Genomic DNA, 23,893 nt, shown 5'->3' with positions numbered 1-23,893 from the left:
TATGGACAACCTTGTGTACAGATATGAACAACCTTGTGTACAACTATGGACAACCTTGTGTACAGATATGAACAACCTTGTGTACAGATATGGGCAAATTTGTATACAGATATGGATAACTTTTGTGTCCAGAAGTTGCAGTCTTCTTAAAAGTACAATTTTTAAATTATTATTTCTTCACCTCTTTTCTGCCTATCTTTATATTTTTTTCTATCTTACCTCATTTTCCTCTGGGACTTTGATCACTTATTCTCAAGGGATGCAGAGAGCCCAAAGATTCCTCTTCTTCTGGCTGCTTCAGGCTGAGAGGGGACAGTGGCCCTGAGTAGCAAGGAATAAAAAGATCTCACTCTGACTGATCTAAAGAAACAAAGGAAGATGCATTTTGGTGTTTGATGAGCCACCATCCTTTGATAGCCTGGAAAAGAGGACAAGAAGGTTAGCAAGCCATTGACTTCTAAACTTTATTTTATAGTAATGTTAAACAAGCAAGGACCCCAAATTAAAGTAGGATATTAGTGAATTGGGGCTCCAAAACATGATAGAAGTCAGACAAATTTAGGAAGCATTTGGCATAAGCTTCTTACCTTTAACATTAATCTCTTTGTTTTGAGATGTTTACTCAAGTACAAAGGTAGAGTTGAAGAGTATACAGTCTCCTCCCTGTTTTCTCAATAAGAAATTCAATAGTCTCTTATTTTAATTATAACAATGACCAATGAATACATTAAATAAAGATATCTATGTTTTTGTGACCATTGGGCCATTAAGATTCTTACTACAGGATTTAGAATCTGAGGTCTGGCCTCTGTTTTGTTGACCTGAAGACCTTTTGTAGTGATTGGCTCCAGATAATAAGCATTTAAATTCTGAAGTAAATAACAGAAAGTTAATTTATACCACAAAGTTAACAAAGTTTAGTACTAGAATATTTACACTGTCAATTTTATCTGACAGGTATATCTCTGCAAGAAGCGAAATCTTTACCTAAAGGGTACTTGAAAGTTCATGAAATAGTATATTGGTAACATAATAAGACAGGCTGAAGGACACAGTTTTAGAACAGCTAGTGGGATGGGGACTCATGAGTTCTCATGGCTGTGGGCTGAAATGTTACAGGTATGGCTGGACACTGCCAGTATGAACTGGTGCAGTATTTGGAGCATCTTTTATACCTAGCTTAACTTTTTTTTTTTTCACATTATTACTAATTACTCCATTTTTGGGTTATACTTTGCTGTTGAGTGTTTAAAAGCAAGTCAAAGTAAGATTTGTGTTCATCAAAATTAATCTACCTATATATTTGTCAAGGTTGGTTAAGTCTCCCTATAGGTCAGTTACTTTTTGGTCCATATGAAAAGACCCTTAGGTCCTCTAATTTTTAAAAATCTACTGTTTGTGTTACTGTTAGAATGGATCATGATCTTTGCTTGACTATATGGCTTCCCTTGAAACCGCAGGGACCTTCTCCTCTTTAGTGTCCCTCTTTTGATAAAAATGCACTTTGGTTGACTCCTGATCACTGGGGTCCAACAATCCTCTTTGTCAGGTGGGTAGGTAACTCACTGGAGTTAAAACATCCTTTTAGAGGGATCCCATCACAATGCAGGGTCTGGTTTAAAGGGAACATTCCAAACTATTGTCTTAATATTTTATTTATTTATTTTTTATTTTATTTTATTTTATTTTACTTTATTTTATTTTATCTTTTGTAGTTTTGGCCTCCAAGCCTCAGTTGTTAAATACTCAGAAGGTCCTTTATACCAGTCTTGAAGTAGGAGCAGTAGTTCTTAATTCTAACTATTATAATCCTTTCTGAATATCAGGAACTTTGAAATACAAAGTATGACCAGAGAACAGCTACCTCTTCCACTAATCATGTCAGAATTAGTATTAGGAGTCAATGTCATATTCTACCTGCACTGGAGGTGATAGCCTACCATCATAACATACTATTTAGGTTGTCTTTTGGAAGTTATATTCCTGCAGAATATTAACAGATGATAGTTGTAAAGTTTTACACGGAAAATGCAAAATAAAAAATAAGATCAAACATAGCATTTTTTTTCAAACATAGCATTTTAGAATAACAGTTATGATGACATTAATATAACAGGACCAGTATATTTTTTATTACCTCTAAAAATATGTTTAAACTGGACATGTCAGTGCGTACCTGCAATTCCAGCACTCCGGAGGCTGAGGAGTATCGCTAAGTTTGAGCCCAGCCTTGACTACACAGTGAGTTCAAGGCCAACCTGAACTACATAGTGAGACCTCTCAAAGAAACAAACAAAAAAATTAAAAATACATTTAAATTCCTATTTTAGCATAAATAGCTTATCAATAAGAGGTTACCCTTATCTAATTACAAAGCATCAGATGCTAAATAAAATTTTCATCTGAATTTGCTGCTTTTTTTAACGAAGTGTTTTTCTATGTAGAATGTACTTGCTTATAGGTATACTTTATAGGTGAGTAAATCCTATAGTCTTTTCACAACACTCTTTTTGTAGGCGCTTTCTGCCATGTCTCAATTTCCCATTCTCTTAGTGGGAAATAAGGATTTCTCTAGATAATATCTGCTAGGCAAATACTGTGCTAGGGCTTCAGGCACTAGCCAGGAACTAGGCAGATATCATTCTTGCCTTCTCAGAGGTGGTAGAAAGTGAGCATGCTGACTGCAAATGAATTTTAAGTGTGTGGATTTCTACAGAAAGGGAAGCACTGTGTGCATGGGAAACATTAACAGAGGTGATAAACCTATTTATAAAATTCTAGGCAAGACCTGAATGATGAGTTGTAGTAGTCAAATAAGGGGTTGGAGGAATTGGTGCAGGCTGGTACTAAATACCATGTTCTGAATCCCAGACGGGACAGAAAAACGTAGGCTGATGAAAACACTGAAAAAAATACCAGGATGTCTTGGAAAATAACCCAGGAAGTGAAGTTAGAAGGAGTGAGGTAGGAGATTCGAGTGTGGCAAAGCTGGCTGGGGATGTAGGCGTGATCTGTTAATTTCAAGATTCCAGGATAGGTGCCTACACAGATCCCAAATCCCTGCATGTAGACTTCTTGTGAGAACTCCAGAAGGTTTTCAATATGATGGCCTAGACCAGATGTCAACTTGAAGTGTGGGATATCAGCACCACCACCCAGGACTCTTACATAGAAGATATCATAGGGTTCCTCAAGATTTGGACAGTATAGAAGCACACAGCTACCATAAAGAGCTCACTATGGTGGCTTTCCTCATGGTAGTTGGCCCTGTGTCCTCCAGGGTGTACTTTTACATTGTTTTTTCCTCTTTTACCTTGGTCTAAGCTCTCTTTGCAGAGTGAGTTTCTCACTCTTCACTTTTACATTTTCAAATAAACTTTGCTGTCGTTTTTGCTCATTTCATTCAGTTCTTTGTTGGAGATGAGAAGGACCTAGAATCCAACTCCAGAAGGAGATGCAAGCACCACAAAACCTGGTAACATTTATTTGGTGTAATGTTTATTTGGTGAGCCACTTTTGGAAGGAGCTGTTCAGTAACAGGAGCACAGCAAGACTAGGTACTTAATGTCAAAGACTGTATATTTATATTCAAAGACTGTAGGGCTTAGAATTCCATTCTGAACTTTAGGAGAAAATGTTCATGAGTATTAAAGTGGAGAGTAACAGAATCAAAATCTTTTTTTTTAAATCATTCTATGTTGAATGTGGAGAGCTGATAGAAATCTGACAAATAATCCAGATGTCAGATGATGTTGCACTATGGAAAGAACTAGAACAATCAGGAGATATGCAGGAGGCTGAATTATCAAGACTTGGTGAGTATCTACACCCTTTGGAGATAAAGGACAAGGATAAGGAACTAATACTAACTTCTACTCACTCAGTGCTTCTAAAGAGCTAGTCACTTATTAAACGTCAGTGTCCTTACAAAGGTCATATAAATATTATTTCCATTTATAGATGAATAATATGCACCCCAGAAAGTAAAATAACTTTCTCAAAGAAATAGAGTTAGGAAGTGGCAGAGCTGAGATTGGAATTCAGGTTAGTTTCAAATATTTTTTTTTTATGCTTTATTTCAGTAGTGCCAGGGATAAGACCTAGGGCTTTATGTATGCAACACTAGTTCTCTATCACTGAGCTACATCCCAAGATCATTATAATCTTTTCAGAGAGTGAAAAAAGAACTTTGTCCTTTTAGGAGTGATTTTTTTGTGAGAAGAGATAAATATAGTGTCCTCTCTTATTCCTTAGGGATACCTTCCTTGGTCCATAGTCCCAAACTAGAGGTAATAATGAATCTTATGTATTCTGTTTTCTCTTTTCACATACAGCTATGATGAAGTTTAATTTATAGTCACACAAGATAGTAACCATAACTACCAATAAAATGCAACAAATATTGCATTAAGTAAAATAATGACACTTAAATATAGGCACCTCGACATTGCCACAGGCAATCTTTTTAATTGAGTGGCTTATTAAGTGACTTCTGAGTGGGGAGATGTGTAGTGTGGATGTTCTAGACGAGGATAATTGTTGTCGTTGTCAGGACAGAACAGGATAGAGAAAGAGTCCGTTATGCCACTCAGTATGGTGTAGTTTAAAACTTATGAACTGCTCATTTGTGGAATTTTTTTAATTTAAAATTTCAGATCACTGTTGGCCATGAATAAATGAAACCTCAGAGACTGAAATCATGGATAAGAAGAGACTAGTATTAATAAACAAGTAAAATTTGTAGTTTGTCAAATGTTATAGACTTGAGCCTGAGGCATTTACACATTAGAAAACATTCCAGAAAAAGAGCCAGCAGGGTTTGAGAAGGAGAAGGCTGTTAGGTAGGATGTGGTGAGAAGCCAAGAGAGAAAAGGTTTCAGGAAGTAGGAAGTGGTTCACTTTGTCAAATGTTCCAGAGAGATCAAGTAAGACGTGCAGGGAATGGATACTCACGGGAATTGAGTGAAGGAGTCGCAGGAGATGGCGTGGACAAGCAGTTTTGGCTGAGTTGAGGACAGAAGTCAGATTAGAAAGGGTGAGGAGAGAATGGGAGGTGAGGCCATGGAGAGGGGTGAGTACTGACTTTCCTCCCAGAAGTCTTGGTGGAAAGTGAGCAGAGGATGCAGTGGAAGCTGGAAGGTATCGTGATGTGAGTGTGGCGTTCTCTGTAAGATGGGCTGTCACTGGGGAGGTTTGTCCAGTGATGGAGGTGATACAGCACAGAGGGAGAAACCAGGTGAGGTCAGAGCAGTGAGCAGGAGGGAACAATGACTGCAGGTGGAGCCGCTGCTTTTGACAGGAGCAAAGGCCCTCCAGCTGTTTGGGTACAGAGGAGGATACAGAAGATATTAAATGCGGTGGGAGGTGAGCTTAGGGGAAGTGTGACTAGTGTTTTAGTGAGTTGGAGGGAAGAGCTTTGTATGACGTTTCCACCTTTGTTTGAGAAACAAAGGCCACATGCCAGAAATAGAAGAAGGAAAAGAGGAGTCCAGGGGAAGACCTGACGGCTGAGTTGGTGATATGAAGGGGAGACTTTGTGTGAAGTTGTCACCTTTCCTTCAGTGTAAAGTTAAGTCAGATAATCTCCTAAAAGCAGAGAGAGGAAGAGGATGAAGAGGCAGATAGGGATCATCTATGTGTTTTGTGACAGAGAAGGGGAGAAGCAAAGTAGTCATTTTGGAGAACTGGGACCCCAACCTGGGATTGCAGAGAAGTGACTAAAATGGCCAGCCTGACTGGACAGCCCACATGAGATTAATGGGTATTAGTTAATTAATTCATTAATTTAGAGATAGCCTTCACTTTGTAAGGAAGGCTGGCTTTGACTCACTATGTAGCTCAGGGTGGCCTCAAACTCACAATAATCCTCCTGCTTCAGACTCTGAAGTGCTGGAATTACAAGGATGTGCCACGATGCCTGGCAATAGATATAAATTTATTATTTTATTTTATTTTTGTCTTTTTGAGACAGGATCTCAATATGCAGCTAGGGCTGGCCTTGAGCTCACTTTGTAGCCCAGGCTGACCTCGAATTCGCAACAATCCTCCTGCCTCAGCCTCCCGACTGCTGGGATTACAGGCATGCGCCACCATGCCCAGCAATAGATATAAATTTTTTATTTTTGGTTTTTTTTTTGGTACCAGGAATCGAACTTGGGACCTTGCGTTTGCCAAGAAGGTGCTTGTACCATTGAGCTATATCCCTGGCCCTAGATATAAATTTAAAGTGGGATTTCTCAGCATGATTGTGGAGTTTTCTCCAGCAATATCCAGCTGTTTGGGTACAGAGGAGGATACAGAAGATATTAAGAGGGTCAAATCTTTCTTTTTTCAAATACAGATAATCTGTGCTCCAAAGATATTAGATGCATCTAAACAAAGACAGCCCAGGCATGCTTTGCAAAGCCTTTAATGATAGTGTTTGTATTTTATACAGTCTCATACATTTACTCCTATGATTAATTAGTCATGTGAGCTCCTCTGTCTCTGATATATTTAGTATACATGAATCTAAGTTAATAAAGTTGGTGAATATTAACTCATGTAATCTTTTATTATATTCATGGTCAGCAAGATTCATGTAAGTATTCTTTGAAGAGTTAATATAGATTGTTATATAAAATGTGAATCTAATTTTAAAACTGTACAAATTCAACATATCTAAGACAATACTGAAGTCAAAAGTTATGTGCTTTCTGAAAACCAAATTCTTAATACAGATAGTCTCCATTTTAAGCCATTTTTTTTTTGCCACTTTAAGCATTTAAACAGCACATCTGTTTTACTGATTTTGTAGGTGATCAAACAGATTAAGGTATCAGGTGCCTGCATAGCTCAGATCTTCCCCTAAGATCAATTTGTTTTCAATACATTTAGGCTATATTTTATCTAATATTGTGGAGTACTGGTATCATTCAAGATTAAGGCTGGTTTATTTCCTTGCTGAACTGAATGTACTGGGGATGTATTTGAGAATCAAGATATTAGAAAAATTTTCAACAGCATTAGTTTTAGACAACAAATGAAAACTGTAGGGCTTATATCAAATAATAAGTGTATTGGTGAACAGGAAGGGTCATAGAGAAAGTTTGTATTTTTCTAATGTTTCTGTTATATCTTGAAAGTATTATGTTATATCTTAAAAATGCTATTTATCTGGGGAGGAAACAGTAGAAGGGTAACTTTTTACTACTCCGTAATGTGAACAAGGGACAAAAAGATTTGAAGAAGAAAAATTTTGCAGTTTAGACTCCACAGCTAGGGACACACTGAGTGAGACCTTGATTTTCACAATGAGCTTTCCAAGCCACACTGTAAAGAAAAATGAAACACACAGAGAAAAAGTTAAAATTTGTCTTCACTGCAATACACATACTTCAAATCCTTTTCAGTAACAAAATATATTATCAATAAACAAAACACTGGCTATCGCTAGAGTCAGGTATTGCCAAATATTGAATGGAGGATGTGTGCAAAGTCTTCTGTTCTCTAGACCCCCAGTACAGCACAGAATGGTGAACAAATGTTGAGTCCTGAACATTGCACATTAAACTTATTCTACAAATACTTTCAAGATATAACGAGGAAATAAGTAGTAGAATGTGGAGAACTTCAGAACTCCAGAACTCCCCCAAAATAAATAGAGTAAAAGATTAACACTCTGCGTCACTGAAAGTGGACTGTTTCTTCAAGGATAATGGTAAGACATTGCTTCACATCAACTTGAAAAGGCAATTTTTAGCTCAGAAGTACACGTTGGTGTTTGAGGTCTTCTTTCACAACACATATCAATAGTAAGTGTCTTGGTTACTTTTCTCCTTGCTGAGACAAAATACTCAACACCCAAAGTTAAAGGAGGAAGTGTTTATTGTAGCTCACAGTGTGTAGAGGTTTTATTTCCTAGTTGGCTGGGTCCAAGGCAGCGCTCATACCCTGGGTGGGGCACCGTTAATCCTACCATTGCACAATGAATCAATATCAGTATCACATCCTTAATCCCAGCACCACATACTCCAGAGCCAGGCACCTCCAAAAAGCCCCACCTGTGACCGCCCGAGGCTTTGCAGGAATACTTAGAGAAAACCCGTAACAGTAACATGAACCCCTTTCTCCTTTCACACCTAAGCATACCATGCGTCAATGCCTAGTGCAGAACTGACACTTTTCTCTGCACAAACTACAGCTCCAGTGATGTCATCTTGCAGCAAAGCTGAAAGAGAGATAGTGAGGCATGAAAATGACTGCCACAAGAATTTCATTTTAAGTTTAGATTTAGCCAACTAAAGCTAAGAAAATCTTCTATCTTATTTCTTTCTTTTTTTTTTTTTTTTTTTTTTTTTTCTGGTACCAGGAATCAAACTCAAGACCTTGCGTGTGCCAGTGGCTTGTGCCACTGAGCTATATCCCCAGCCCTATCTACCTTATTTCACATGAAATAAAGGATGCTGTTTCTCATCAAGAACTTTAGAATTATTCATTAGCGTAATTACATGGCACTATAAAAAATGTTCCTAGTATACTGCATTTTCCTCAGGTATTTTACTATTGATTATTCATCCCAAAGAAATAATGAGAAAAGCACCTAAGCATGTATGCACAAAGCTGTTTGCAGCAATTTATAAAAGGGAAAATTGAAAGCAAAATGTTTATTAGTAAGAACTGGACCAAAAATTATAGTGTATTCATATAATAGAATTCTATTCACCTTTTAAAATGATAACAGATTAGTATTTGTTGATGTGGAAATAGTTTTGTGTGATAAAAAGGAAATTATAAAGCAGTATGTATAACAAAATTTAATTTCTATAAAAGATACACATTGTTTACATGATTGTACGTGAGTACATAGGTGCATGAAAGAGCTTTACATGTATGTACATGATTGATTCACATTCTGGAAGAATAATAGCTGAAGTTACCAGTGGTTACACATTTCTGAGTAGTATGATTGTGGGCGCTATTTTTTCTTGCTTGCATTTTCTAATTTTAATTTAATGACCAAAGATTATTAAATAATACAACATATTTTAGAAATAAATTAACTGGATTGCAAGACAATATCCTAAAATTAGTTTTCTCTTTTGGGAATTTCAAAATGTAAGCATTTAACCATACCAGACTTTCAGTATGTTGTACTATTTTATGCAACAAAGGATTCATAGGTAGCTGGGCATGGCAGTGCACACCAGTAATCCCAGCGCTGAGGAGACTGAGTCAGGAAGATCACCTCCTGGACTGTATCATTTGCATTGACTGTCTGTCCTCCATAACCAGATGGGGCCTGGCGGTCACTATCTTGTCTCACCAGTGCAGGTTATGCCACAACTGTTAACTGCTTTTGGGGGTTTGCCACCATTGCACCATACTGGCTATTAATCTGGAATATCCAATAATCAGTGCCTGTGCCTCCAGCATTGTGATTTGCAGCTCGTACATTGTAATTACTCTTCTATTTGATGAAACAGATCCCTGAAAAGAAATTATTTTTAGTAAAAAATAGTAGCACCGCATGCTTTATGCTGTACACCAAAATCAGTGCTCTTTACCTAATTCTATTTCACTAGTGACTTACTTTCTCACTTTTTTTGAGGGGGGAGGGTGCTGGGAATCAAATTCACGACCTTGCACTTGCCAGGCAGGCGCTGTGCTGCTGAGCTGTATCCCCAGCCCCCATGACTTAATTTATAAGTACAAAGATATATTTAACTTACAAAGTGATTTTCAATTTTATTTTCTTGTTGTGACACAGGTTGTGGTTGCCCGAGTTGGACTAGTGCCTCAAGGGATCCTCCCTCCTCATCCTCCTGCATAGCCCGGAGCCCCAGGTGTGAGCCACTCCGCCCAACCCAACACCATAGCTCTACAGGGCCCTGAAGACAGTCCTTTTGCAATGCCACTCAATTTGCAATGCTAATAAAGCAAGATAAATTGCTTTAAAAATACTACAATGGCTGTTTCATCATTGCTTTTATTTTTTCCCTGCTGTCATCACTCAACCAACATTCAGCTTAGAATACAAAATTCAACAAAGCTGTTGAGCCAATTTAGTAAATTTACAGCACATACACAGGCTAGCAGGAAAATGCATTTTATTAGAAAAAGTAGTTTTCTGAGAGGGAGAGGTTTTCTTATTATATTTAAAGGCAAATTTAGAAGTTAGGTAAGAATCTTGAAAACAAGTATTAGAGAATAGAAAAAGCTATTCTGTGATTTCATCCATCCACCCATTCATCTATTGACTCACTCAAAAATAGTTACTGAGGGTAAATGCTTGACTATTCTGAAAAGCACACTTATTGAATTAATAAATGTAATCCATAAAGTAGCTTGGCACATCATGAATTATTATGGAAGAAAATTAAAAATGTTCATTGTGTAGCTCAAACACATACTAATAAAAAAAGAAAATTACAAACTCAATCTAAAGTGAATAACAGCAGTAAAATATATCTTGGTGAATTTTAGAGATTCTTAAATAAGCAATGGCTGGAGGGAAATAGGTTTTCACTGCTTTTTTTTTAATAGTTTACCATAACTTTTTAAATTTTGGTATTAAAAACTCTAGATCAGCTGGGCATTGTGGCACGTGCCTGTAATCCCAGCACTTGGGAGGCTGAGGCAGAAGAATGCTGTGAGTTCAAGGCCAGCTTAGGCTTCAAAGTGAGTTCAAGGCCAGTCTGAACTGCACAGTGAGACTCTGTCTCAAAAAGACAAAAAAACAAACAACAACAGCAAAAAACCCTAGGTCATGGCAGAGGATTTTTTGTTTTGTTTTGTTTTGAGACAGGTTCTCACTAGGCAGTTCAGGCTGGTCTTGAACTCACTTTGTAGCCCAGGCTGCCTCGAATTTGCAGCCATCCTCCTGAGCAGAGGATCTTAAGAAAGGAAAAATTCTGTATCACTCTAGGCTTTAGAACCCAAGGTCAAAACTGTACCCTCCGATTTATCAAATAAGCCTTGTGTGACATAGAACATGTACAATATTCAGATCCTTTCCATCATCCCCCAATCAATCCTTCACCAGGTATCTCTGATTATACAGGAACAGATGATGTTTTAACCACTGTAAGTATTCAAACCCACAAGAAATAAAAGCATTAATTTACGCAAAACTCCCCATGGTTGTGCATTCTCTCTGGTATTGGTCCCATCCAGGGCTCTCTGGAGGTCAGACGAGCAGACTTACAGTTTGCCAGGCTGATTCCTGTGAAGCCATCCATTCCAAGTTTTTTTAGAGTTCTGACCAATTCACACCTTCCACAGACCTTGCCCTGAATGGTCACAGAAAGGACAAGAAGCCCCAGAAGGAGGTGAATCTTCATATTGACTGGAAAGCCAGGTGCCTGGGCTACCTGGGGTAAGCTGGCCCCATTATTTAAAATCTTTTGATTTCTTTCTTCCTCTAGAAGTTTAGGAGTCCTCATCTTTTGAGCTGTATGTAAAGCAGAGGTTCATTGTTGATTCACCAATTTAATGCCATTTAAAAATATTCTGATGTAAGATTTAATCTACAGTAAATAATGAAATGCTATTGTTTGAAGATTTGCCTCAGAAAGAATTGAGAAGTGGCACTATTACTACAACAAAGACATTGTTTTACATTTTATGAATTTTAGCAACTTTAAAAAATGACTACTCTCAGCTTACCATCAGCAGAGAATTTTACTAATATTCATTTTCTTACACTGCTTTATATGCATTTACTATTTATTGATCTTCACTTAAAATTACTTTATTCACTCTTTTTCACTAAACAGATGTGACAGTTTTGCCAGTCATTTTAAAGAGTGTATAGCATGGCATTATTTGGCTAAGCCAGTTTCTTACTCTAGACTTTCTGTTGTTGTTATAGATGTCATGGTTATACAAATAAATGTTATAGAATTGTACGTAAGGCTCATGTGAAAGTTTTCCTACCCTCTTTTCTACAATACCTTGCCTCTCATTTCTATGTTAGAACATAAGATGTCATTTTAGAATAGAATTTTAAAAGTCCACTTACCCAGACACAAATGATCAACGAAGTGGTACCTTTACAAACTTTGCCATCTCAAAACCCTGTGCACATTGTTAAAATCAGCACAACCAGAACGTCAGAAGAACTGTGCTAGGAAGCCAGATTCTGCACCACAGAAAATGCCAGGAGTTTGTAGTTTCTTTTTTTCATCGATGGAAAGGGTTTCCTCCCTGCCTCTTTCTGGCCTTTAAAGATTACCAGCTTTGGCTTTAAATTAGTGAATAGTGATTCCATCTAAGAATCAAGAATAACCTCGTTATAGTTTTGGACTAGGTTATAGTTTTGACTTATTAATAATAAAAAGTAAGACAGACTTTTGAGTCTCAAATAAATGAAAACCAACTAAAACAGTCAGGATCTTCTCCCCCTCATTCTCTTCCAAAGCTCATGGGAAGAGCACTCAGGGTCTTTCAGCTGGAGAAAGTATTTTTTCTTTTTGAGCATTTGAACTGTTATAGAAATAGGACTTCTTTGGGTGCAAAACAAATGCTTGCTTGCTAAAGCGATGGCAGTGCTACCACATGACTACTTCAAAGGGAAGAGTTGCTTTTCATCCTCTTGGTTAGGTCCTCTGGGGAAGGAGTGAATAATATTCAGTTATAATTTTATTATTTCACTTGACATAACAAGCCAGCTACTTAAAAGTAAAACAATAGGCCAGATAGGCTGGTACAGGCCTGTAATCCTAGCATCACTGCTGTAATCCTAGCACTTTGGAGGCTGAGGCAGGAGGAGCCAGCCTGAGCTAATCCAAATCCTGGCTCTGCCACTACTAACTACATTTCTTTGGGAAAGTTACTTTATCTGAAGGGTCCATATATTCTTCTATAACTGAAATAATACTACACCTGCTAAAGTATACTTATGGGGTCATTGTAAGAATTTATTAAGTATAAGCAATTCAAAGCATTCAGTAACAAAAGCCAATATTGCCAGCGGTCAAGGGTTATTTTTCATAGCAGGCTATATCTAGGGATTATTTTTCATAGCAGGACCCTATAAAGCTCTGTCACCTTCACAGTGTGGGTAGGAAATGGGAGGACAGGGCAATGACTCAAGCACTGAAGCCTGAGCTGGTTGCAGGGATATAGGTGCCAGCACAACAACTTGAGCTTGCAGAACATACAACGGGGGCAGGTTTTAATTAATTCCCATCTCTGACTTCCTTTGTGTGTTGTGTACCCTTGAACGATGGCACAACAGATGAAGGGAGGGTGTCTCTCCGAGAGAGAAAATTCAGATGCCCACCTGGCCATGCCCCTTGCAGGGACTTGGGCATGACTTAGCTAAGGAGTGTGCAAGGCCTCTGTTATTCCAGACGTCAATCTCATTCTTATCAGAACAAGTCTAGATTATGTAATATAGTGGGTATAAATTTGTCATAACCAAACATGTCACTTGGCTTTTGTTTTCTACATGAGACAAAACGTCTCTAAGCTCCACTTCCCCTGAGTGGTGAGGAAGTGATTGTTTTTTGAGAAATCTTTTTAGCTGATTCCCTGTGCAGAAGTTTCCAGGAGTTTCAAGACACTATCATACCAGGAAATCTGGGGAAACCTGAGATTTCAAGTCCAGCCTGGCCATGGCTGAGATGTCCACACAGTGTTTGCCGCCCAAGCTACATGGTCATTTAAAGGCAGGAGGAAACTTTTCTGAGCTTGTCCACTCTGAGGGTAGGACAAGTAGTGTTCAGCCTCCCAGGGCCACATGACCTCCCCTAGGCCTCTTGCCATTCATGGGCTCCTGTAGGAGTGGTGTGCAGAACATCTCTTCACTCTCCTATTACATGTGTTACTAATAGGGTCTTATGTGTAAGTAACAAGTCTTTGTATTCTCTGATCAGTTCTTTATTATAGCATTCCTGGTTATTCCATGAGTGATATTTCTCTTACATCTGAGATACTCAGTATAGTTTATGTTTTATGTTGCTTCCCTTTTCTCTAGATACTTCTTTCTAGATGCTTATTTTATTGATCTTTCACACTAGTAGCTGTTGTCAAGTATCTGGTGGTCTCTGGTTGATTGTTCATAAGGCTTAAGCCAGAAGAGGTGAAGAAAATCTGTAAGCTCAGGTGGTAACTGAAAAAATTGGCCATTTCACCATGGGCCCCAGATGTTAGTATCTGTAGGTCTTCTTCCTGGTTCAAGGCATTTACCACAGCAAGGAATCCTGCTGGCTCCTGCCGGTAATTTGGGCTCTCAAAAATCAGGGATCTCAGCAGGGGCAGGTTGAAAGCTAGATTATGAGTTAGAATGCCAACTGTTACTTAACCTACCTGTTTGCATCACTGCCTTATCCCCTGCCCTTATCTTAGCTAGAGCTTTTAAAATTTTATAGTTCTTTTCTTACCACTTGCAGGGAATTGATCCCAGAGGCTTGCATTCCCCAGCAAGCTTTCTACTCCAAGAGTCTAGTCCTTCCATTCTCTCTTGAGTCTCAAGAGTTTCTAGTTTATCCTCTCTGAGGAGTAATCTTCCCATTCTTCTTCCTCTAGGGTTAAAAAGGAGCTGCAATTTGCTTTCCTCACTTTAGGAAGAGCTGGGAGTTTAATTGTTGCACATAGAGACTCCAGGCAATATCCCTTTTCATAGCACTGCCTCCAGTGCTGCCTTCAGATTTTTTTGGGGTTTTCCAGGTTCTAAGCCAAGAATCAGCATACTTTATATTGATTTCTCATTTTGCAAGCCCTTGGCTATCAACTTACTCCTCCATCCTAAAATTCTACTCATCTACTCTATATTACAGAATTTCATTGACCTTTCTAACCTATTGCCATTTCCTCAGTTTTTCCATTGCCCTTTTTGGCTTAAATCTCTCCTGTTTTGTTTTGATTTTGATAAGGGATTTTGCAGCATTGCTGAGTCTGGTCTGTACTTCATGCTTCCAGCAATCGGCCCGCCTCAGATTCCCAGTAGCTGGGATCACAGGCGTGCATCAGCTTCTTTACAGTTCTTCTGTGTGTATCTTAATTGGATTTGGAAGGGAGAAGAGCTAGACCCGTGTCTCCAGCTCACACCTTTACCATGGTTCCATAGTACATTGAGTATGATAAATGTGGAAATCTTTCTTTTAAGGAAGCTACCTGAGGCAGGAGAGTAGCCACCATGAATTCAAGGCCAAAGCCTTGTTAAGGCAACTGGGAGGGGATTTAGCCCCTTATAATGGGTTTCCTGGCACAGCTTGTCTAAGATTCACTTGAGGGTTTGGTTGGCTCAATCTTCCCTGAAGACTGGGGCCTCCAAGAATCATTGAGATGGTATTTAATTCCAAGAGCCTTGACAACTCCTTGTGTAATCTGGGATATGAGATAGGGCTCATTATCACTCTGGATGGACCTAGGTAGCTCAAACCTAGAGAATCACTTCCTTAAGAAGGACTTTTACCACTTCCAAGGCTCATTCTGACATGATGGCAAAAGCCTTTATCCATCCAGTAAGGGTATCTAAGTGTACCATGAAATATCAGGCATGTGAATGAAATCTATCTGCCAGTCTTTCTCAAGACAGGGCCCTCACCATTGTACTGGCTCAGGTAGTTGGGGTGGATGGGTCTGTGGATTACAGAGGGCACAGACAGGGCACACCTTAAGACCTGGGTAAAAATATAAGGCACAACTTACAGACTAGGTGCTATAAAGAGTTTATGTGCCACAACAGAAGTAGCATCCTGCCCTAGGTAGAAGGTGTCATGTAGGGACTTAAAGGCTTTCCACTGTGCTCACTGTGGCAAGAACAGTCAGAGTCCTACATCCCACCATGGGTCCCTTTGGACTCCTCCCTCATAATGATCATCTGAAGCTCTTGCACAGAGCACCCCAGCTCCAAGTCAAGATCTTGGAATGGGAGTTATTGATGGGCCAGGGTTATTTTGGAGGGAAGCCCCTTTGACATCTCAATCTGTCACTGAATTATACTTAGAGATGTGGTTCAAGGAGCCTTGATGTTCCTAGTAATGAACAATTGTTACCTTGCTCGGGAGATTCATTACCTAAAAGAGATTGAAGATCTCTGATCCATGTTTATTGGTGACTGGTGGGTAGTCAAAAGTCTCCCTTCTTTCCAGATGGCATTGTGTTCATGTAAGACCAGAAAGGCACACTTGGAGTCAGTGTACATATTGACCCTCTTTCGCTGGGCAAGTTAGAGAGTCTGAGTGAGGGCAATGAGTACTGCCTTTTGGGCTGAGGTCCCAGGAGGGTGTCCTCTTGCTTCAGTGACCTGAGGTAGGCTGACTACGGCATATCTTGTTCTCCTAATGTCATCCTTTATAAAACCACTACATCAGCTAACCATGTGCATTAGTAGCTGGTCCTTCAGATCAGGGCAGCTGGCATAATTTTGGGTGATGGTTTGGTCACACTCATCTTTTATGTGTGCAAGGAATGTTTGGGTTGTCAATAAGGATGGCCTGGTACTAAATGACCCTTTCTCCAGTCATTTGCAATTGTCCCTTGAGCTCTAACAGGGAGCTGGTGTGGGGTTAGAACTGAGAGCTTTGGTCCCAGGGTTATGTTAAAGGCTTCTGACCAAGATTGCCATAGCAACTATTGTTCATAGACAGCTGGGCCAGCTTTGTGCCAGCCCATCTAGTCATTTGGAAGAGTAGGCTACCAGGCAGTTTTCCCGGCTCAGACACTGGTTAGTACTCCTGTGGCTAGTCTATGTTTCTCTGCCATGAAGAGAGAGAGAGGGTAAGTTAGGTCTGGGATTCCTAGTGTCAGGGTCTATGTCAGGGCCCATTTCTGGGTCTGAAAGTCCTCCTGAGAAACTGGGTTCTACTCCAATAGTTTAGTTTTGGGCCTCCTAGTTGCCTGATATAAAGGTTTCGCTATTACTTGAAAATGGGGTATCAGTATGCACCAGAAGCCAGCCAATTCCAAGAAAGCCCTCAGCTTCTGTTTAGATGCCAGAGGACACAGTCAGCAATCATCTCTGTTTTCCTTGAGGACAACTGTCTCTGTCCTCTTGCTAAAATGTACCCCAGGTAGGTCACTTTTTGTAAAGTGGAACAAACCTTTTGTTTACTGGGACAGGCTATAAATTTGTTTTGATAAAAGACTGAGAGTCTTAATGTTGTTTTGATCAGATAACTTCTTGGTGGGGCTACAAGTGAGGCAGTCACCAGCATACTCTAATAGGCCTCCCTTTTAAACTTTAAGTTTCTTAGGTCTCAAGCTAAGGCTCATGCAAACAAGTAGGAGGATCTCTAAAATCCTGAGGCAAGACAGTCCATGTATACTGTTGGTGAAGCCCTGTTTTGGGGATCCTCCCCTTCAAAGGCAAACAAGTGCTGGGAGCTAGGATCCACAGGATAGAAAAGAAGGTATCTTTGAGATCAAGGACCGAGATCCAATTAGTGTCTCCTGGGATTTGTGTCAGGAGAGTGTCAGGGTTTGTTACTAATGAGTGATAAGTACCACTGCCTCACTGATGGCTCTGAGGTCTTGTACTAGGTAACATTCTGCTGATGGCTTGACTACCAGTAAAATGAGTGTGCTGCACACGGGGAGTGGCATGGCACCTGCAATTCTGTAGCCAAGAATTTACCAATAATGGGCTTTAGCCCATGCCTAACTTTTCTCTTAAGGAAATACTTCCTTCTATGAGGGGGTAGATTAGGGTCCTTGAGCTGAATGATTACTAGAGTGGCCTTGGCAGACCTCCCCAGGTGCCACCATACCATGCTCAAGGATCAACTGCTGGAGGAGAAATTGGGCCCGGGGGAGTTGGGCTGGCCAGCTTCCTAGCAACTAGGACATGGTTGCCAGAGGTTTTAATGAAAGAGTGGTCCTGAGTAGGAAAACTACATATGTTCCATTTACTTGTCTGGAACTCTCTGATGTCACCTTAAAAGCAGGTTGGTAAAGAAAAACTTTTGACTGGCAGTTCAGAGTGGAAGTAAAGTAAACTGACGGGTTAACTCCTTCAAGCCCCACAACAACCGAGGAACAGGTTGATAATTCACTTGAGAATTGAGTAAGATGCCCTAATATTAAGAAGACTTACCCCCTACATCCAGGGTCATCCAAGGCTCCTGCAGGGTGATGAGGATATCCTTGCATGGGAGCCATGCAAGCTGCCTTGTGCACCATCATTTGCTGCACAGGCAATTCCTCACTGACCACCACGGTGGTGGATGACTTTATCTACCTCTGGAAATGAACGAAGTCCCTCCTCAAATGCCAGGAGTCCTTTTCCATGTTCTGACAAGCCTGACCAAGATTCAGTGGCTGTAGAAAGCACTGCTTTGCCCAGTGCCCTGGTTGCTTGCTCTTGAAGCTCTCTGACTTGCTTCCATCACTCTTTGGATCATCTCAGTTCAGCTTCGTGGTACAAGCTTTACCATGAGCCTTATTAGGGCTAGCATGACCTTGGACTGCCCTTTTCTTTGCTCAACTCTTGTTTGTCCTCTATTTTGTCATGGTTACAGAGTATATAAGCCACACTGACCAAATGACTTATCCCAGTTTGTGGGCCCCGTTGGAGTTCCTGGAGTTTTCTCCTATATCTAGAGCTGACTGGCTAATAAAATACTGCCCTAGGATAATCTGGCCTTCCATAGACTCTGGGTTTAAGTTAGTGTATTTACAGAGTGCCTATTCAAGCTGGTGTTGGAAAGCAGCTGGATTTTCATCAGAGCCCTGACTGATAGTCCTGAGCTTATCATAACTTACAGGTTTGGGTATGCTTGGGTATGCACACCCCTTAAGATAGCCCAGAGGTAAAAGCTATGCTTGGTTTCTCTACCCCTGTGTTATAATTCCACCCAGGTCCCTCTTGGGGTCCAAATAATGCATCAGTTGACTGGTGAGTTATCAGTGGGTGCAGCTACAAAGTCTTTATCATTAGCCTTTAGCAGCTCTAATAATCCTTTCTCTTTCTATTTCTGTGCAGCAAAAACCCAGGATGAACTGGACAGCTCAACAGGTCAGACAAAAAGCCATTGCTAGGGTCTGGAATCTATCAGCAAAGGTTTTAGAGTCCTCAGAAAATTTATCCAGTTTCTTTTAGTATTGCTGAATATCCATAACTGAAAAAGGGACTTGAGCCCAGATGGCACCGTTTGCTCCTGCCACCTCTTGAAGGGATAGAATAGTGCAGCCTTTGGTGTTGAGTTCCCCGAATCTGGAGCCTCATGGTAGGCAGACCCAGATCTGGGTGGGTGCAGAAGAAGTCTTTATTTCCTGAGAGTACTGGACTAGCAGGAGGTAAGGAGGAGCTGGCAAGACAGAGTCCTCAGCAGCATCAGATCCCGAGGAAGGATTAATTTTAGCGCACAGATTGGGCCTTTGATGGAGGGCCACGAAGTCTTACATGTAAGGTGCCCTTGAGCATTTCCCTGTTCTTATTAGCAGGGAGTCAGGTGGGATGGATGAAGTACAGTCTAGATGGGTCTGTAGACAGGAAGAATAAAAATTAGGCTGTGGGAACCAGCGGCCTTTCCTTTCAGGGAAACTTGCAGGACATCTCCTGGTTGGTTTCTGAGAAGCTCAGCTTCCAGAACATTCTGGTAAATCTGAACTTCTTGGTATCAGGTCAAAGGAACCTATGGAGCATTCCATGGGTCAATTCCCATATGGGAATCTTACAAGTCATCCCTAGGTCAGTCACAGACAAGTTCAGCCCTTCACCAAGATGTTATTTAGTACAGCTGAACTCCTTTGGGACCAGATGTCTCTGGCCTTCTATGGTCAATAATACCACTTCCTTTGGACCTTTGGATCTCCCACTATGGCCATAACTCATATTCTGGACAAAGAGTCAAGAACTGGGATTCTCTACTAATTCGATGCCTCTTATCAAGTTATAAAACCACCTAATATCACAGTATGCCTGTCTAAGAAGGGATAGTAGGGGTTTCCCTAAATAAAACTTTGATAATCTCCTGCCTCTTGGGAATCCTGGTTGACAGAGCTAAGCAACTTGACCAATGGTTATGTCATGTCCCACTATCTGCCAATAGGTGGCAGTCTAAGAACAGAGGATAGGACACATCTCTCAAGAAAAAGATAAAACAACTAACAAAGGTGGGATTATTGGATCCCACCACTTCTAGCCACCCAAGCAGCTTTAAAAATTCGAGCCCTTGTATAATAATCCTTACCTAGTCCTTCCTTTTCCCAACCTTCCTGCATTCTCACTAGCTTGTGTCACAAAGGAATATGTCTGTTTTCTGACCAATGATAAAAATTCAATAAAATTAAATCAAATAAAAATTCAATCAGCAGCTACTGGCTACACATTCTCTTACACAGGGGCATAAACTTGAGGCTGAGTTATCAGAAAAACACCAGAACCATGTAGGATGGTGTGAAGAAGGGAGCTAGTATTAGAGAAGTAGCCCCAGGAAGAGACCAGCCCTAGGACTATAGGATTATAGTTGCCACAGCCCTCTTACTACGGCCACAAACCTGTCCAGTTTAAAACACAAGAGCCTGTTCTGAGTTGTGCTGCTGTAAACACTGGTATATAAGCATTGCTGTAGTATGATGTCATAAGCTCTTTGAAGAAGATAGCTAGAAGGAGGACAGATGGGTTATGTGGAATTTATAATTTCAGTTTTTGAGAAATTTCCATAATACTGTTCAGGCCTTGCTAGTTATACAGAGCTCTGTGCTCACTGCTGACCTTGGGAGAGCCCACCAGCACCCACAGAGCTGCCAATGTAGTCACAGACAACTGAGGGAAGCTGGTAGGACCAGAAGAACCACTTACTGGACCCACGGATTGGACAGCAACAATGCCTGCTGTTGCTCTAAGTCACCAGGCAGTGTCTAGTCACTTGCTTGATGCTGGAACACAACACCTGACACCCGCTGCTTAAAGGAGGAGAGACTCATTTTGCTCACATTTTCAGGGCATAGTGTGCTTGCTCCAAGGCAGAATGCATGGCAGAGGGGCATAGCAGAGAAAGCTGCTCACATCAGGGAGGAAGCAGAGAGCAAAGGGACCCAGGGAGAGAAACTCCCTTCCAGATCACACCCTTAACCCAACTTTTCCCACCAGACCTCATGTCCTAACAGCGAGCCAGCTATAAAGTGCAAATAATCTGATCACTTTCCCTGCCTATGCACACAGAGGGCTCTTGAGGGATATCTAGGTAGAAACTATGGCAGCCAGTGGGCTGGGTTCCACCCTGCGGGTCAGGAGGACACCTTCAGCTACGCATAGGTGCCTAGTACTTCGAGATCCCTACAAGACAGATCTGAAGGAGTCCCTGGCACGCTGAGTTTCAGATATCTTGGCTCCAACATGCAAGTGTCACAGACACTGGAGCCAGGGAACTCCAGACCCGGGCTCCAGCCACCTGCTCTGAGTAAGAAACTCGAACATCTTCTGTCAAAGACGGTGCACATCTGAACACGACAGTGACTGAGGAAACTAAAGTGGGGAAGCAGCCTCTACCCCAGCCTCGCCCTCCAGGGCAAGGTATTTGCAGATAAAAATATTCTCCCCTCCTCTCCAACATGGAAGCTGTCCAGGGTCAGCCTCCTACAGCCTCCCCTCAGTTTCTGACTCTGCTTATAAAACCTTGTGTCTCAAAATAGGTTCCAGTGGGATTGCATAGGCATGTTCCCTATTATAATTGTTGTGTTCCTGCAAACTTTGAGAAATTCAACTTCAGTCTTTGAGCAGTCTTCAAAGCTTCTCCCCCAGGTATTAAACACCAGGATGAGCTGTCACTGATTCCTCCCTCATTCTCCCGCAAGAGCGTAGATGTCAGACACAGCTGCTCTCAGCTCACTTCTGCCTCATTTGGCTTCCTGTTCTCCTCTGTGCTCGCCTACCTATTCCCACCAGCCAGGATTTTCATACCTGCCGGCTCCTTTCTGGCTGCTCAGTTGTTCTGGCTCCTGCCTGTGCTCTTCCTTTGACTTGCTAGAACACAGGCAGCTCCAGACACCTCCTCACTCAGCTCTACTTACTTCAGTCACTGTAGCCTCCCCTTTCCACCCCACACAGTGCAGGGCTGGGGCAGGGGATGTTGTTCCAACACATCCAACCCCTTATTTCACAGAAGACTGAATTCCAGATGGAGAGGGGTGAAGTCAAGGTCAAACTGGAGGTGGTGAGCAGGGCAGACAGGGAGCCTAGGACCCTACACCAAGACTTCTTCTAGATTTGGTTTCCTGGCAAGTTCTAAAACCACAATAAAAACAAGGCTGATAATAATATCTCAGCTGGGTGTTGTGGCATCTGCCTGTAACCCCAGCACTCTGGGATCCTGGGCAGGAGGAGCTCAAGTCTGGGCTCAGCCTGCACAACTTGGCAATTAGACTCCTCTCAAAATAAGAAATAAAAAGGGTAGAGGGTGAAAGTCCATGGGAGGGCCTGGATTCAATCCCTAGTAACATGAAAAGAAGACAGTGAAAGAGAAGGAAAAGGAGGAGGAAAAAAAGAGGAAGAAGAAGAGGGGCAGGAGGAGGAGGAGATGCAGAAGGAGAGGTGCATTCACTAAACAGGCACTGGGCACACATTTATATATTATCATCATGTAATAGAGAAACTCAGGTACAGACAAGAGAAATGTTTTGCCCAAGATCGCAAGCTGTTAATGGGGACAGCTCCTGGTTCTCCAGGCAGCATCTGTCCCCCTGTCTGCTTCCCCTGCATTGGGCTTATGAAATCTGTGCTACTGAGTCCTCTGTGGACAGCTCTGACGGGCACTCTGAGCTCCACCATCTCCCATCTCTGGGGAGGGAGGGCAGCCCAGCAGGTGTGCAGTAGAAGAGGTCCCAGTCCTACTACTAACGGGCTGCACACACACAGCAATACCACACGGACTTCTGTGGATGCAATCAGACGTCAGCACAAGAGTGCTTAGCACAGAGCCTGGCAAAATTCGAGTGCTTAAAAAACATTAGCAGTTTTCTCTGGACACTGGCGTACAAACTCCAAAAGGTTGCAGGGTGGCCACTTACGCCTGTGGTGGTGATCTTGTTACTAATGGTGACCTCCCAGTTGTCAAAAGTACTCCCTTGGAAGAAAAGTCATATAATGGCCCAGACAGCGGGGGCCAGGTCCATCTCAGGCCCACCAAACAATGCTGATGTGTTAGCTACTTTGTGCAAATTTGTCGATGGAATGAATTACATCTCTAGTGTCTAGCAAGGGCCCAACACCTGGTAGGAGCGCCATTACTGCAAGCTGTGCTAGTCCTCAGGGGTGTTCAAGTACCTTTTGATTTAGAGAAGATGAGACTCAAGGCTGAGTGAGTGAATGAGCCCCACCCCTCAGCCTCTGCCATCTCCTTGGCCAGTAGTACCCCTGGGCGAGGGAACCTCATCTCTCAAAGGAGGTCAGGTTATTTTTTCCCCACCAGACCTCAAGGTCCTGGGGTCCCTTCCCGGGCCTGCAGCTGGGCCTCCTCTTCATTTGCCAGCTGGGGCTCAGGCCCTGATTTTCCCATGGAGGCCCACCAAACCACAGCCCAGAGTTCATACACCCAGTGAACCTGGAGGGCGCAGGCCCTGATCTCTCCCGGACACTTAGTGTAGAAGCGTAGCTTCCAGCAGCTGTGGTCCCACCAGCCCACGGGGCCACAGGAGAGAATCCACCTACACCCAGACACTGCAAGCAGAAGGAAGAGAACTGGAACTGTTAACTCCCTCTGCCCTGACTTCCAGCTCAGAAAGGAAATTCACAAGCTGGCATCCAAATTCGTTGGGTCTCAGGCCGTGCATTAGGAATAAGAGTAAGACCTTTAAGAACATTAGCTCATCCAGTCGTCAGAAAGGCCTGGGAGGTGGCTCCTCCCATTTCACATGTGGGAAGACTGAGCCAGAGGATATGATTTGGCCAAGGAGTTATTATTGCAAAGCTCAAGGCTCTCAGGGCTATCCATCCATCCTAACTGCTTATTTTTTGCATGTTTTT

The 23,893-nt window shown here is 41.6% G+C and overlaps 1 long non-coding RNA gene and 1 pseudogene across 1 annotated transcript; one reads left to right on the top strand and one right to left on the bottom strand.

Moving 5' to 3' along the window:
- Positions 1 to 4,916: 4,916 nt before the first annotated feature.
- On the top strand, positions 4,917 to 9,941 carry LOC102023105. Its single transcript, XR_001235294.1, has 2 exons — positions 4,917 to 5,149; positions 9,749 to 9,941. It is a non-coding gene; the product is annotated as an uncharacterized LOC102023105 (long non-coding RNA).
- On the bottom strand, positions 6,153 to 11,321 carry LOC102023322 (annotated as a pseudogene).
- Positions 11,322 to 23,893: the final 12,572 nt, after the last annotated feature.

The sequence above is a fragment of the Chinchilla lanigera genome, unplaced genomic scaffold (assembly GCF_000276665.1).
Source record: "Chinchilla lanigera isolate Chin_1 unplaced genomic scaffold, ChiLan1.0 scaffold00004, whole genome shotgun sequence".
NCBI classification, from domain to species: Eukaryota; Metazoa; Chordata; class Mammalia; order Rodentia; family Chinchillidae; genus Chinchilla; species Chinchilla lanigera.
Note: the sequence above shows the minus strand (reverse complement) of the source record. Positions and strands in the feature narration are given on the sequence as shown.